The sequence below is a fragment of the Marmota monax genome, unplaced genomic scaffold, assembly GCF_021218885.2.
Source record: "Marmota monax isolate L192 unplaced genomic scaffold, Marmota_monax_Labrador192_F-V1.1 WCK01_AAM20220418_F8-fsc00304, whole genome shotgun sequence".
Classification (NCBI taxonomy): domain Eukaryota; kingdom Metazoa; phylum Chordata; class Mammalia; order Rodentia; family Sciuridae; genus Marmota; species Marmota monax.
The window spans coordinates 917,302-931,142 of record NW_026694168.1 but is presented as its reverse complement, the minus strand read 5'-3'; the positions used below and the strand labels follow the sequence as shown (position 1 = coordinate 931,142).

The window sequence follows — 13,841 nt, the reverse complement described above, 5'->3', positions numbered from 1 at the left end:
CTGATGCCTTTTCATTTATGAGAAAACTAGGCATTTTTAGATGTGCCCATTCTCAATCCCCCATTCTATAAACACTCAATGAGTACTTTTTAATCTCTTTTTATTTTTTTAGTGCTTCTGCACTGCTAATTAATTCCTTCCCACATGCCTGTCCCTACTCTGGGCTGTCTCATCCTTACACTATCCTGGGACTTCTTAGCACTTTGTGTCTTTGGTAGTTTTCATTTCTTTTGCTTTCTTTTATTTATTTTTTTAAATTTAAATTTATTTGTAACGTCTACATAAAATGTAAAAATTGTACATATTTATGAGGTACCATGTGATATTTTGATTCATGTGTACATTTGTGTAACAACTAAATCAGGTTAAATACATCTGTCTCCTCAAATATTTATCATTTCTTAATGGACTTTCCATCTTTTTAAAATATTATCATTTACACAGGAATTTATCTTCTACAGCTCTATTAACACCATTTTTTTTTTTTTTTGAGGAGGGGGGCTAATGTCATCATGCTTTTCAGTCTCATCTCTCTCCCATATGCTGGTGACGAACCAAGAGCTCTCTCCATAGGTCCACAGTCTTATAGAAAACATCTTTCTGGCCACTGTTACTGGAGGAGAGTCCATGCCTTATGCCTTCTTGCATTCCAGGCACTATTTTGGATGCTCTGAAATTGGATGTCTTTCCTCATAACTTTGGTAACTTACCTCCATTTTACAAATAAGAAAATAGAACCTTGAAAATGTTGTGACTTCAAGGTCAGGATGCTTGTTATAGTTTACGAATTTGTGACTGACTACTCATTTTGTGCAGGGCCCTGGGTCCCTTTTTTTCCAGATTTCCTGATATGTGAACATCCTTCACTGTGTCCATGGGATTACAAACTGTCATCTCTCGTAACTCTCTGACAGTGAAATGCAGGCTCCTTCACGCAAAACTTGCTTCCTGAAATTGCACTATCGAATCATTCCAGGATTAAAAATTATGCTTCAGGCCAGAGAATAAACTGACTTTGGGGAAAAGTTAGTATCAGTTTGGTTTAAGAATACAACATCTGCATCTGATCATACAGTACAATATAGAAAGAGGAAAGACCATGAGCTATTATCTAGTTCATTCTGTCATTCCTTAATGTGAGAATTACTATGTATATGCTGCTCCATAAAGAGATCTGCCTAAATTTATACCGAATAAGTTCATGTTCTTTAATGTTACTGCAGTAGACTTTTCCTTATCCAAGTTGCTTCTTTCCATGATATTAGTTACTGGTGGTCAACCACAGTCTGAAAAATATTAAATGGAAAATTCCAGAAATAATTTCTTAAGTTTTAAATTGCATACCCTTCTGACTAGCGTGATGAAGTATGGTGTCATTGTACTCCATCCTGTCCAAAATATGAATCATGCCTTTGTCCTTCACATCTTCACTATATACACTGCCCTCCAATTAGTAATTTAGTTGACTGTCATTTTAGTGCAGAACTTCTGTGCAAGTAATTCTTATTTTACTTAATAACAGCTGCAAAGCACAAAAGCAGTGATACTGGCCATTTTGGATATAACAAAGAGAACCTGTAAAGTGCTTCCTTTAAGAGAAAAGGTGAAAATTCTCTACTTAGTGAAAGAAAGAAATTGTATGCTGGTGTTGCTAAGATCTAAATTAAAATAAGACATTTTGAAAGAGACCACATTCATGTAAATTTTATTACAGTACATTGTTGCAATTGTTCTATTTCATCACTCATTTTTTAAACCTTTCTGTGCTTAATTTATAAATTAAACACATCATAGATAAACATGTATAGGGAAAACCATAGTGTATATAGAGTTCCTTACTACTTGTGCTTTTAGGCATCCAGGGGGAGGTGCTGAGATGTATCCTTTGTGGGTAATGGGAGGGCTGCTGTGTATTCAGTGGATTGGAATTTGGTGCAAATTTTGAATGCCTGAGCCAATAGTTCTTGGCAGACCTAAAGTTCTGAAACACTTGAGCAGCACACTTCTCTGGCTTTGACACCTTCCAAATCCATGTTCCACATATTTTCTGGAACTTACCCATAATCCACATCCTTGCAATAGGGTTTATGATGCCATATTTTTAATTTGCCAAGGTCAATATTCTTCAACTTAATGGAATATACATGATTCTTCTGTATTTTTTAAGTGAAGATTCAATATTAAGTGAAATTCAATATTTAAGAATTGTTATGCGGGCTGGGGATGTGGCTCAAGTGGTAGCGCGCTCGCCTGGCATGCTTGCGGCCCGGGTTCGATCCTCAGCACCACATACAAACAAAGATGTTGTGTCTGCCGAAAAAAAAAAAAAACTAAAAATAAATAAATATTTAAAAAAAAAAAAGAATTGTTATGCTTTTTCTTGACAGGGCTGATGAGCATCAAAGACCAATATTATGTCTTTGCAGTCACCCTGAATTAGATAGTATATACTCTGTTAAAGTTGTAAATGATGAGTGTACTTAAGTTTTTTTCTGTGTGTCCGGATAAATCGTATAAGCTTGAAAAAGACAAAGTTTGGGCACTTGTGTTTGAGAGAGTGTTTGTGCATTGTCGAAGGCATTTTGTTCAGTGACTTAATAAAATGAGTTTGTACCTTTTAGCAATTTTTAAAAAATATTTCCCCTTGCATATGAGGAAGGAAGTCTGGTTTGCTTTCATTACTGTGGAGGAAAAGAGCTTTTCTTCAGACTAGAATCTTATGTCATACTAATTTGATGACAGCATTTTTCCTGAAGACCCCTATGGTCTTTAACATATGTAAAAATTAACTATCTGATGATACTGAAATTATCTTTTTATGGTAATTCTGCATATTTATTTAGCCTTTTGCAGTTGACATATTCATATAAATACCAACCTTCATCTTCAAACTTAATGAAACAGTATCAAGAACATTTTAACTTTTGAGATTAAACTAATGATTTATTTTCTTTAATTTGGTTAATTATTATATAGCTATTTATGTCTCTTGAAATTGGAATCTTGGTGTTAAAGTGATGGCAATGTTGGGTTATTGAACTATAGTTTCCCAATAACTGACAATGTGTTGCTTTTTGTGGTACTTCTCATGTTATTTCAAGTAATTATCACACTTATATAGAGGGCCTGGCCATAGCTTACATTTTTGGACAGTGATCTGATATCTTAAACCATGAGAAAATAAGAAACTGTCTTTTTAAGATAATCATAAAACAGTTCTATTATACTCTGGGAATCTCATGCACTGCTGAATTGGGTACAGTCATTCTATGTGAAACCAAATAATACTGTTTGGCTGTATTCCTAGACTTAACCAACTACTATTATAAAATGGAGATTGAAAAAAATTTTAAAAACCTCTTGAATCTCCAGTGGGTACTGAATGGACACTGTCCTCCACTTTTCAGCATCCATATTTTAATGACAACCAGCTGAAAACATTACATTAAAATATCTCTGTTGATAATTAAAATAGTATAACTTTTAACTTTCATTGAAGCACAAAGTGAAGCTAATGAAACATTCCTTTATTCCATAAAACCTCTAGACACACTGAAAATTTTCAAATACAACTGTTTTTTAGTATCATTAAAGCCTTTTCAAACACATATGGTCTCATTCTTCCCAATGGAATTAGGTGAGTCTAAATATTTATTCTTTGACTCACATTATAAACTGCTAGGGGGACTCCCATAGTCCATGAATTAGAATAAGCTGGTTGAAATTATAAAAATGGGTCATTTGTTGAGATTTTTCTATGGTGCTAAGCATATTGTTTACTTTATCTTGGTCAAAAGAGAAGTTAGTGTTGTTATTCCAATTTCATGTAGTAGAAAACTGAGGCTTTAAGCTACTTAAAATCAAGAACTGAATCTTCCTTTATTTTTGTAGCCCTGGAACCTAGTACAGTCACTGGCAGAGTAGGTTCTCAATGAATATTTGATAAAGGAAACAATAATGTGATCAAGTACAAACTAATAAAGATAGAGCCAAATTCTTAACCTATATCTAAAAGTCTATAGTCCCATCTTTTCACTCTGGCTCTTAAATACATGAGTTTTAGGATTGTCCCACCAAGAGAAAACCTACAGTGTTTTTCATCCAAACATGGGAACTTCTATATTGAAGATTGTTTATCTTTAAACTGGTGTGGGACTGCAGGAATATTCTGCATCTTTTTAAAAATATATATATATATTTTTTAGGTATAGATAGACACAACACAATGACTGTATTTTTATGTGGTGCTGAGGATGGAACCCAGGTCCCGCTGGTGCTAGGCGAGCGCTCTGCCACTGAGCCACAATTCCAGCCCAATATTCTGCATCTTTAGAACACCAACACTAACTGTTAGAATGTATTAATGCTGATTGAATTTGTATTTTATCTATTAAATTAATAATACAGTTGATACAGAAAGATGCTTTGAGGATTTCACTTCTGACTTCTATCATGTGTCAGTTTTTTAGTGTCCTCAAAAAATAACATTGAAGATACAAAAATTTTTGGTAATTTCAGGCAATAGATTTTGAAAAAAATAGCAGGACTTGCCAAAAACAGACCTTTCCCCCCCTCAAATTACTTAGACTATTATTATTCCACTAAATGAAAGATAATTTAATGAGTGTACATTTCAACCAACTTTGTAAAGAAGTTTTTGTTCTTTAATTTTCTCAGAAGTTAAAATAAAAGTGAACTTTTTGACCTCATAATTATATTTGCATTTTTGACTCCCATGTAGTAGTTAACATATAGTAGAACTGTAAAAATTTTAAATGACTTGTTTTTTTAAAATCAAAGAGTAACACATATATCAAACAGTTTCCCCAACATTATTAAACTTGGCATGAAAATAAAAGAATTCAAGGTCTTGTTTTGTGGTGGTTATTGGGTATTAGGAGAAAGGATTTAAAAATTTATTTCTTTAATAGACAATAATTGAGTGCTTGTTATGTTCTAGATCTACTACCACTACAACTACAACTACTACTACAACCACTGTTCTAGATCTACTACCCTAGACTCGGTATCTTGGTGAACAAGACCCAAAAGTTTTCTCACATAAAACTTGAAAGTAATGGCCACAAAATATACAAATACCTGAATTATTATCGATAGCAATAATAATAATAATAATAATGTTTATTTAGGCAGAAATGGATTTGGTGCTAACCTATACATGATAGTCAAAACTGCCTGGTTGAAGAGATCAAGTTTGAACAGAAATATGGAGAATGAGCATAGTGAGCAGTGTAGCAACTTGAGGACCTGAATTTGGCATTTTTACAAAGGAGGTGATTGAGAGGAGGAAGAATAGTCATCAAATGGAAGAGGCAGAATAGGAACAGATCACCAATAGTTTACTGGGCCATGGTAAGTAGTTGGGATTTTACTCCTAATACCTTGATTGTGCAGTGGAGAATTTTGGGTGGAAAGGAGAAAATTATGGTTCTTAATTTTGTTGTGTGTTGTTGGGAGAGAGAATTACATGGTGGAAGAGTGGAAGCAGAAGAATCAGATAGGAGACCATTATATTAACGAAGGCCAAACTTCGTTAATATAATGAACAGGATGAAAAAAGTGGATGGATTTAATATACATGTAAGGTACTGAGCATAGGATGGGCTGAACAGTTGGAAAGAGGGGTGAGGGTGAGGGAAAGAATCACAAATGGCATGAAGTTTTGGCTTGGCTGGATGATGGTGCAATCAGAAGAATGAGAGAGGAATAGAGAGGTAGAGAAAATGATTCAAATGCATCATTTTACTTAGGACATGAAGCTTGGGATACCCAATGTTCATTTGTTGGGGATGCTAAATTCTTAGTTGAAATGCAAGCCTGGCTCAGCTAAGATGTCAAGGTTAAAGAAAAATTTTGTGCCACAGTGACAGGATCCCATGATAACTATGGGAGTAGATGAATTCACCTGGGAAGATTGTAGACAAGGACAAGGCTCCAGCAGAGGCTGAGGCCACAGGGTGACCATTCAGAGATCAGCCAGGAAAGAATATCATCAAAGCCAAGAGTGAGAGCCCAGTAAGGACAGCAGGAGAACCAACAGTTTGAGAGTTAAGTGCCTCTTTCAGAAGAGAGGGAAGTGTCTCAAAAGAAAGGTATACTTGGGGCTGGGATTGTGGCTCAGCGGTAGAGTGCTTGGCTAGCACTGGTGAGACCCAGGTTCGATCCTCAGCACCACATAAAAATGTGTCCATCTACACCAAGAAATAAATATTAAAAAAAAGAAACGTGTGCTTAACTTTAAGTGTTTATGTTAAGAAAGGCCAAGAAAATGAGGACAGTAAAGTCATCTACACATAGGAGGCAGTTTGTTTGTGATTTCTTAACTTGAGCATTGATGGGATGCCATGTCTAGTTTTGAGTTGGATGGCAATAGAGAAAGTGGTCATAGTATTGGCATTTTATTTTACAGATATCAATAATTCATCATCCTTTAAATGAAAATCTGTTACTGAGGTAAAATATATTTCCTTGGCTCCTAGTTTTGCTAAAATTCTTAGATTGTTCCATTTTGTAGATGTCCTAGATTAAATATATTACCAATAGTTTGGATACCAATAGTACCGTATTGGAATGATGTAGGTTCTTTAATATAAATCTTCATGGATAAACCAATAGATTGTAATAAAATAATTCAATTGGTAAGGCTTCAGAGATGGGAGCCCATAAACTGCCACAGCTAAGGACTGTATAGGTCATCAAAGTATTTTTGAAAAAAAATTTTACTGTCATTCAATAAGTACAATTTGATGCTGATGCAATCAAATAGTCAAAGAAATAGAGACCCTTCTCAGAAACAGTATCATAGAAGATCAGAAACAGTATACATACTTGTATTATTATCATGATTAAATTACATAACAATAAAAATTGTTTCCTAAATGCTGTGTGAGACAGTTAGTTGTCACAAAACTATGTAGATCCAGTGTTTAATCACTATAGCGCCTTCAATCCAACTGTAAATCCCACTGTATTTCTTGTGATCTTATATGAGAAAAATAATTGATTTTTGCAGGCTAGCTACTCATGCTTTCTTCACTTGGCCTACTGAGATAATCAAGGTTTTTAGATTGTAATTTCATTGTCTATGTGCCTTTTCTGTTGTAGGAGGTTCATGTATTTCTTTTATCACTGAAAATGATAATAAGATTTAGAAAAAAATTTCAATAACCAAGTTGTAGAATAGAATAAAAAACTATTTTAAAAAAGTGAATTTGATGAGTTAAAACATGGAAAACAAATCAAGTTTAACAACATTAGTATAATTCTACTTAAGAAATAGACAAATCACAATTGAGAACAGATTAGTAGTCAAATGGACATATGTAGTAATATATTTTGTAAAAATTATGGAAAAGTGGCCAGAATATTCTTAAAAGAGATTCTGACATGTTTATAATAAGGTAGACCAGAAACTGGGAATCATATCCACAACTCAGAACTAAATGAATGAAAAAACTTAACATGAGAGACGCAGGGTTACAGCGCTGCAGTTTCTGCCAGCCGCGCAAGCACCGCACTCAGGGCTGAATTCTGGGTTCGAGACGGGGAAGGAAGCGGTCCATCTCGGTTCTCCACACCGGTCAGACCACAGAGGAGGCCAGCAGCCACCATGTTGGTAAACTGACGTCACCACACCTGTTTTTGACTGACCGCAGCTCATTCAGCCATAGAACAGGTAATTTCAGGCTGCAATTCGCCTGCGGCTAGCAGACAGATTGCTAGGGTTCAGCGCCTGGGGGCTTCTTAAAATCTGATCTTATCGGAGTGAACACGGAGCGCGGGGCGGCCGAGTCCCGGCTCCCGGAACCGTCCCGGAACCGCCCTGGCTCCGGGCTGCGGAGCCTGCGGAGGCTGCTTCTTGGACCCTGTTAATATCAGAGCAAACACGAAACACCAAGAAGCCGAATTCCAGCTCCCGGAACTGAGCCCGCGGGGACTGCTTCTTGGAGCTTACACTTATAGGAGCTTACACCGAGCACAGAGCGGCCGAGTTCCGGCTCCCGGAACCGTCCCGGAACCGCCCTGGCTCAGGGCTGCGGAGCCTGCGGAGGCTGCTTCTTGGACCCTGCTACTATCAGAGCATACACCAAACACTAAGCGGCCGAATTCCGGCTCCCGGAACTGAGCCCGCGGGGGCTGCTTCTTGGAGCCTACACTTATAGGAGCTTACACCGAGCACGGAGTGGCCGAGTTCCGGCTCCCGGAACTTCCCTGGACCGGGGCTAGGAGCCCGCGGAAACTGTGTCTCGGTCCGGGTCCTGCTGAGGGCAGGTCAGGACTCACCCATTGCTTGGGTTGCCTGGCAAGGGGAACGAAATGCTGCCATTCGCATAGGATACCAACATGGCAGAGATCTGATGTCAGCAGAAAGCGGTGGAGGAGAGATCTTCATCAATACCAGCGGTGACATAAGCAGTTGGTCTCCTGGTAAGGGGGCTGAGGCTCAGTCACCCGAGTCTCCTCAATTTGTCCTCGAGCCAGAGGGAAGGAGCCGGGCCGCCGCCAGCCCCCGGAGCAGGCCCAGCGGCTCGCCAGCGTGGTGACCGCGTGACCCCAATTGGAGAGGGGGCGGAGCGGAGCCGCCACCCACACCCGCCAGGTGGGCAGACCCACGACCCAGTAGTACATGGGCGTGGTAGGAGGGGCAGGGCAGAGCCGCCCTTCGCGCTTGCAAGGTAAACAGACCTGTGACAGCCTGGCGGGTCAGGCCCAGTGGCCTGCCAGTGTGGTACACACGTCACCCCAACTCGAGTAGGGGCAGAGCAGATCCTTATCCCACGCCCGGATCAGGCCCTGCCGGTGTGGTGGTCACGTGACCCCAATTGGAGTGGGGGTGGAGCGGAACCGCCACCCGTGCCCGCAGGGTGAGCAGACCAGTGATCAACCTGCAGATCAGGCCCAGGGGTCCGCAGGCGTGGTAGGAGGGGCAGGGCAGATCCGCCGCCCGCGCCTTCAAGGTAGGCAGACCTACAACAGACCGGCGGATCAGGCCCAGGAGCCTGCCGGCGGGGTACAAACACCACCCTAATTGGAGTAGTGACAGAGCAGAGTCGCCTCCCTTGCCAGGAACAGACCCAGCATCCTGCAGGCGGGGTAGTCACGACACCCCAATTGGAGTAGGGGCAAAGCAGAGCCTCCACTCGTGCCCGAAAGGTGGGCAGATCTGCGACCGACCAGCAGGACAGGCCCAGTGGCCTGCTGGTACGACAGACACGTCACCCCAATTGGAGTAGGGGCAGAACAGAGCCGCCACCAGCTCCCAGAACAGGCCCAGTGACCTGCCGGCGGGGTAGCCACGACACCCCAATTGGAATAAGGAGAGAGCAGAGCCGCCGCCCGCACCTGCAGGAAAGATACGCAAGCAGTATGAAAAGACAAGGAAAGAAAGGACCACAAGCAATGCAGGTCAACGCAACTTTAGAAGAGGTAACAGCTGCAGCAGATGGAATGTCAGATAAAGAATTCAGGATATACATGCTTCAGATGATCTGGAGTATCAAGGAAGACATTAAACAGCAAAATCAGACAATGAAAGATCACTTCGACAACGAATTACGCAAACAAATCCAGGAAGCAAAGGATCAACTATACAGGGAGATAGAGGTTATAAAAAACAAGCAATCAGAAATCCTAGAAATGCAGGAAGCAATAAACCAACTTAAAAACTCAATGGAGAATACTACCAACAGAGTAGAACACTTAGAAGATAGAACATCAGACAATGAAGACAAAGTATTTCAACTGGAAAAGAACATAGACAGCTCAGCAAGACTGTTAAGAAACCATGAGCAGAACATCCAAGAAATATGGGATAACATTAAGAGACCAAACTTAAGAGTCATTGGGATACAGGAAGGTACAGAGCTCCAAACCAAAGGAATGAGCAGTCTATTCAATGAAATAATACAAGAAAACTTCCCAGACTTGAAGAATGAGACAGAATCCCAAATCCTAGAAGCCTACAGGACGCCGAATGTGCAAAATCATAAGAGATCCACACCTAGACACATTATAATGAAGATGCCCAACATACAGAATAAGGAGAGAATTTTAAAAGCTACAAGAGAAAGGAAGCAGATTACATTTAGGGGCAAGCCAATCAGGATAACAGCTGATCTTTCAACACAGACTCTGAAAGCTAGAAGATCCTGGAATAACATATTTCAAACACTGAAAGATAATGGGTTCCAACCAAGAATTGTGTATCCAGCGAAATTAAGCTTCAGGATGGAGAATGAAATTAAAACCTTCCACGATAAACAAAAGTTTAAAGAATTCGCAGCTAGAAAACCATCTCTTCAAAACATCCTAGCCAAAGTATTACAGGAAGAGGAAATGGAAAATAACAATGAAAACCAACAGTGGGAGGTAGGACAGTAAAGGGGGGGGGGGAAACAATCAAAGAGGAAAACAAACAATGTTTAGTAACAGAAATAAACAAATATGGCTGGAAGAACAACCCATATCTCAATAATAACCCTAAATGTTAATGGCTTAAACTCACCAATTAAGAGACACAGGCTAGTAGAATGGATCACAAAACAAGACCCAACAATATGCTGCCTACAGGAGACGCATTTGATAGGAAAAGACATACATAGGCTGAAGGTGAAAGGTTGGGAAAAATCATATCACTCATATGGACTTCGGAAACAAGCAGGCGTGTCCATACTCATATCAAATAAAATAGATTTCAAGCCAAAGTTAATCAAAAGAGATAAAGAGGGACACTACATACTGCTTAAGGGAACCATACACCAACAAGACATAACAATCATAAATATTTATGCCCCAAACAATGGTGCAGCTATGTTCGTCAAACAAACTCTTCTCAAGTTCAAGAGTCTAATAGACCACCACACCATAATCATGGGAGACTTCAACACACCTCTCTCGCCACTGGACAGATCTTCCAAACAAAAGTTGAATAAGGAAACTATAGAACTCAATAACACTATTAATAACCTAGACCTAATTGACATATATAGAGTATACCACCCAACATCAAGCAGTTACACTTTTTTCTCAGCAGCACATGGATCCTTCTCAAAAATAGATCATATATTATGTCACAGGGCAACTCTTAGACAATATAAAGGAGTAGAGATATTACCATGCATCTTATCTGATCATAATGGAATGAAACTGAAAATCAACGATAAAAGAAGGAAGGAAAAAGCATACATCAATTGGAGAATGAACAATAGGTTACTGAATGATCAATGGGTTATAGAAGACATCAAGGAGGAAATTAAAAAATTCTTAGAGATAAATGAAAACACAGACACAACATATCGGAATCTATGGGACACATTGAAAGCAGTTCTAAGAGGAAAATTCATTGCTTGGAGTTCATTCCTTAAAAAAAGAAAAAACCAACAAATAAATGATCTCATACTTCATCTCAAAATCCTTGAAAAAGAAGAGCAAAACAACAGCAAAAGAAGTAGAAGGCAAGAAATAATTAAAATCAGAGCTGAAATTAATGAAATCGAAACAAAAGAAACAATTGAAAAAATTGACAAAACTAAAAGTTGGTTCTTTGAAAAAATAAACAAAATCGACAGACCCTTAGCGATGCTAGTGAAGAGAAGAAGAGAGAGAACTCAAATTACTAGCATACGGGATGAAAAAGGCAATATCACAACAGACACTTCAGAAATACAGAAGATAATCAAAAACTATTTTGAATCCTTATACTCCAATAAATTAGAAGATAGTGAAGGCATAGATAAATTTCTTAAGTCATATGATCTGCCCAGATTGAGTCAGGAGGATATAGAAAACCTAAACAGACCAATATCAATTGAGGAGATAGAAGAAACCATCAAAAGACTACCAACTAAGAAAAGCCCAGGTCCGGATGGGTATACAGCAGAATTTTACAAAACCTTTAAAGAAGAACTAATACCAATACTTTTCAAGCTACTTCAGGAAATAGAAAAGGAGGGAGAACTTCCAAATTCATTCTATGAGGCCAACATCACCCTGATACCTAAACCAGACAAAGACACTTCAAAGAAAGAAAACTACAGACCAATATCTCTAATGAACCTAGATGCAAAAATCCTCAATAAAATTCTGGCGAATCGGATACAAAAACATATCAAAAAAATTGTACACCATGATCAAGTAGGATTCATCCCTGGGATGCAAGGCTGGTTCAATATACGGAAATCAATAAATGTTATTCACCACATCAATAGACTTAAAAATAAGAACCATATGATCATCTCGATAGATGCGGAAAAAGCATTCGACAAAGTACAGCATCCCTTTATGTTCAAAACTCTAGAAAAACTAGGGATAACAGGAACATACCTCAATATTGTAAAAGCAATCTATGCTAAGCCTCAGGCTAGCATTATTCTGAATGGAGAAAAACTGAAGGCATTCCCTCTAAAATCTGGAACAAGACAGGGATGCCCTCTCTCTCCACTTCTCTTCAACATAGTTCTCGAAACACTGGCCAGAGCAATTAGACAGACGAAAGAAATTAAAGGCATAAAAATAGGAAAAGAAGAAATTAAATTATCACTATTTGCAGATGATATGATTCTATATCTAGCAGACCCAAAAGGCTCTACAAAGAAACTATTAGAGCTAATAAATGAATTCAGCAAAGTGGCAGGATTTAAAATCAACACGCATAAATCAAAGGCATTCCTGTATATCAGCGACAAATCCTCTGAAATGGAAATGAGGACAACCACTCCATTCACAATATCTTCAAAAAAAATAAAATACTTGGGAATCAACCTAACAAAAGAGGTGAAAGACTTATACAATGAAAACTACAGAACCCTAAAGAGAGAAATAGAAGAAGATCTTAGAAGATGGAAAAATATACCCTGTTCATGGATAGGCAGAACTAACATCATCAAAATGGCGATATTACCAAAAGTTCTCTATAGGTTTAATGCAATGCCAATCAAAATCCCAATGGCATTTCTTGTAGAAATAGAGAAAGCAATCATGAAATTCATATGGAAAAATAAAAGACCCAGAATAGCAAAAACAATGCTAAGCAAGAAGTGTGAATCAGGCGGTATAGCGATACCAGACTTCAAACTATACTACAGAGCAATAGTAACAAAAACAGCATGGTACTGGTACCAAAACAGGCGTGTGGACCAATGGTACAGAATAGAGGACACAGAAACCAATCCACAAAACTACAACTATCTTATATTTGATAAAGGGGCTAAAAGCATGCAATGGAGGAAGGATAGCATCTTCAACAAATGGTGCTGGGAAAACTGGAAATCCATATGCAACAAAATGAAACTGAATCCCTTTCTCTCGCCATGCACAAAAGTGAATTCAAAATGGATCAAGGAACTTGATATCAAATCAGAGACGCGCCGTCTGATAGAAGAAAAAGTTGGCTACGATCTACAGTCGGTGGGGTCGGGCTCCAAATTCCTCAATAGGACACCCATAGCACAAAAGTTAATAACTAGAATCAACAAATGGGACTTACTCAAACTAAGAAGTTTTTTCTCAGCAAAAGAAACAATAAGAGAGGTAAATAGGGAGCCTACATCCTGGGAACAAATCTTTACTCCTCACACTTCAGATAGAGCCCTAATATCCAGAGTATACAAAGAACTCAAAAAATTAGACAATAAGAGAACAAACAACCCAATCAACAAATGGGCCAAGGACCTGAACAGACACTTCACAGAGGAGGACATACAGTCAATCAACAAGTACATGAAAAAATGCTCAACATCTCTAGCTGTCAGAGAAATGCAAATCAAAACCACCCTAAGATACCATCTCACTCCAGTAAGATTGGCAGCCATTAGGAAGTCAAA

At 38.7% G+C, this 13,841-nt stretch overlaps 1 protein-coding gene across 2 annotated transcripts in view; it reads left to right on the top strand.

Annotated features, from left to right (window-relative positions):
• Tafa2 (TAFA chemokine like family member 2) overlaps positions 1-13,841 on the top strand; it is a 445,981-nt gene that overhangs the window by 254,385 nt on the left and 177,755 nt on the right. The window lies entirely within an intron of this gene.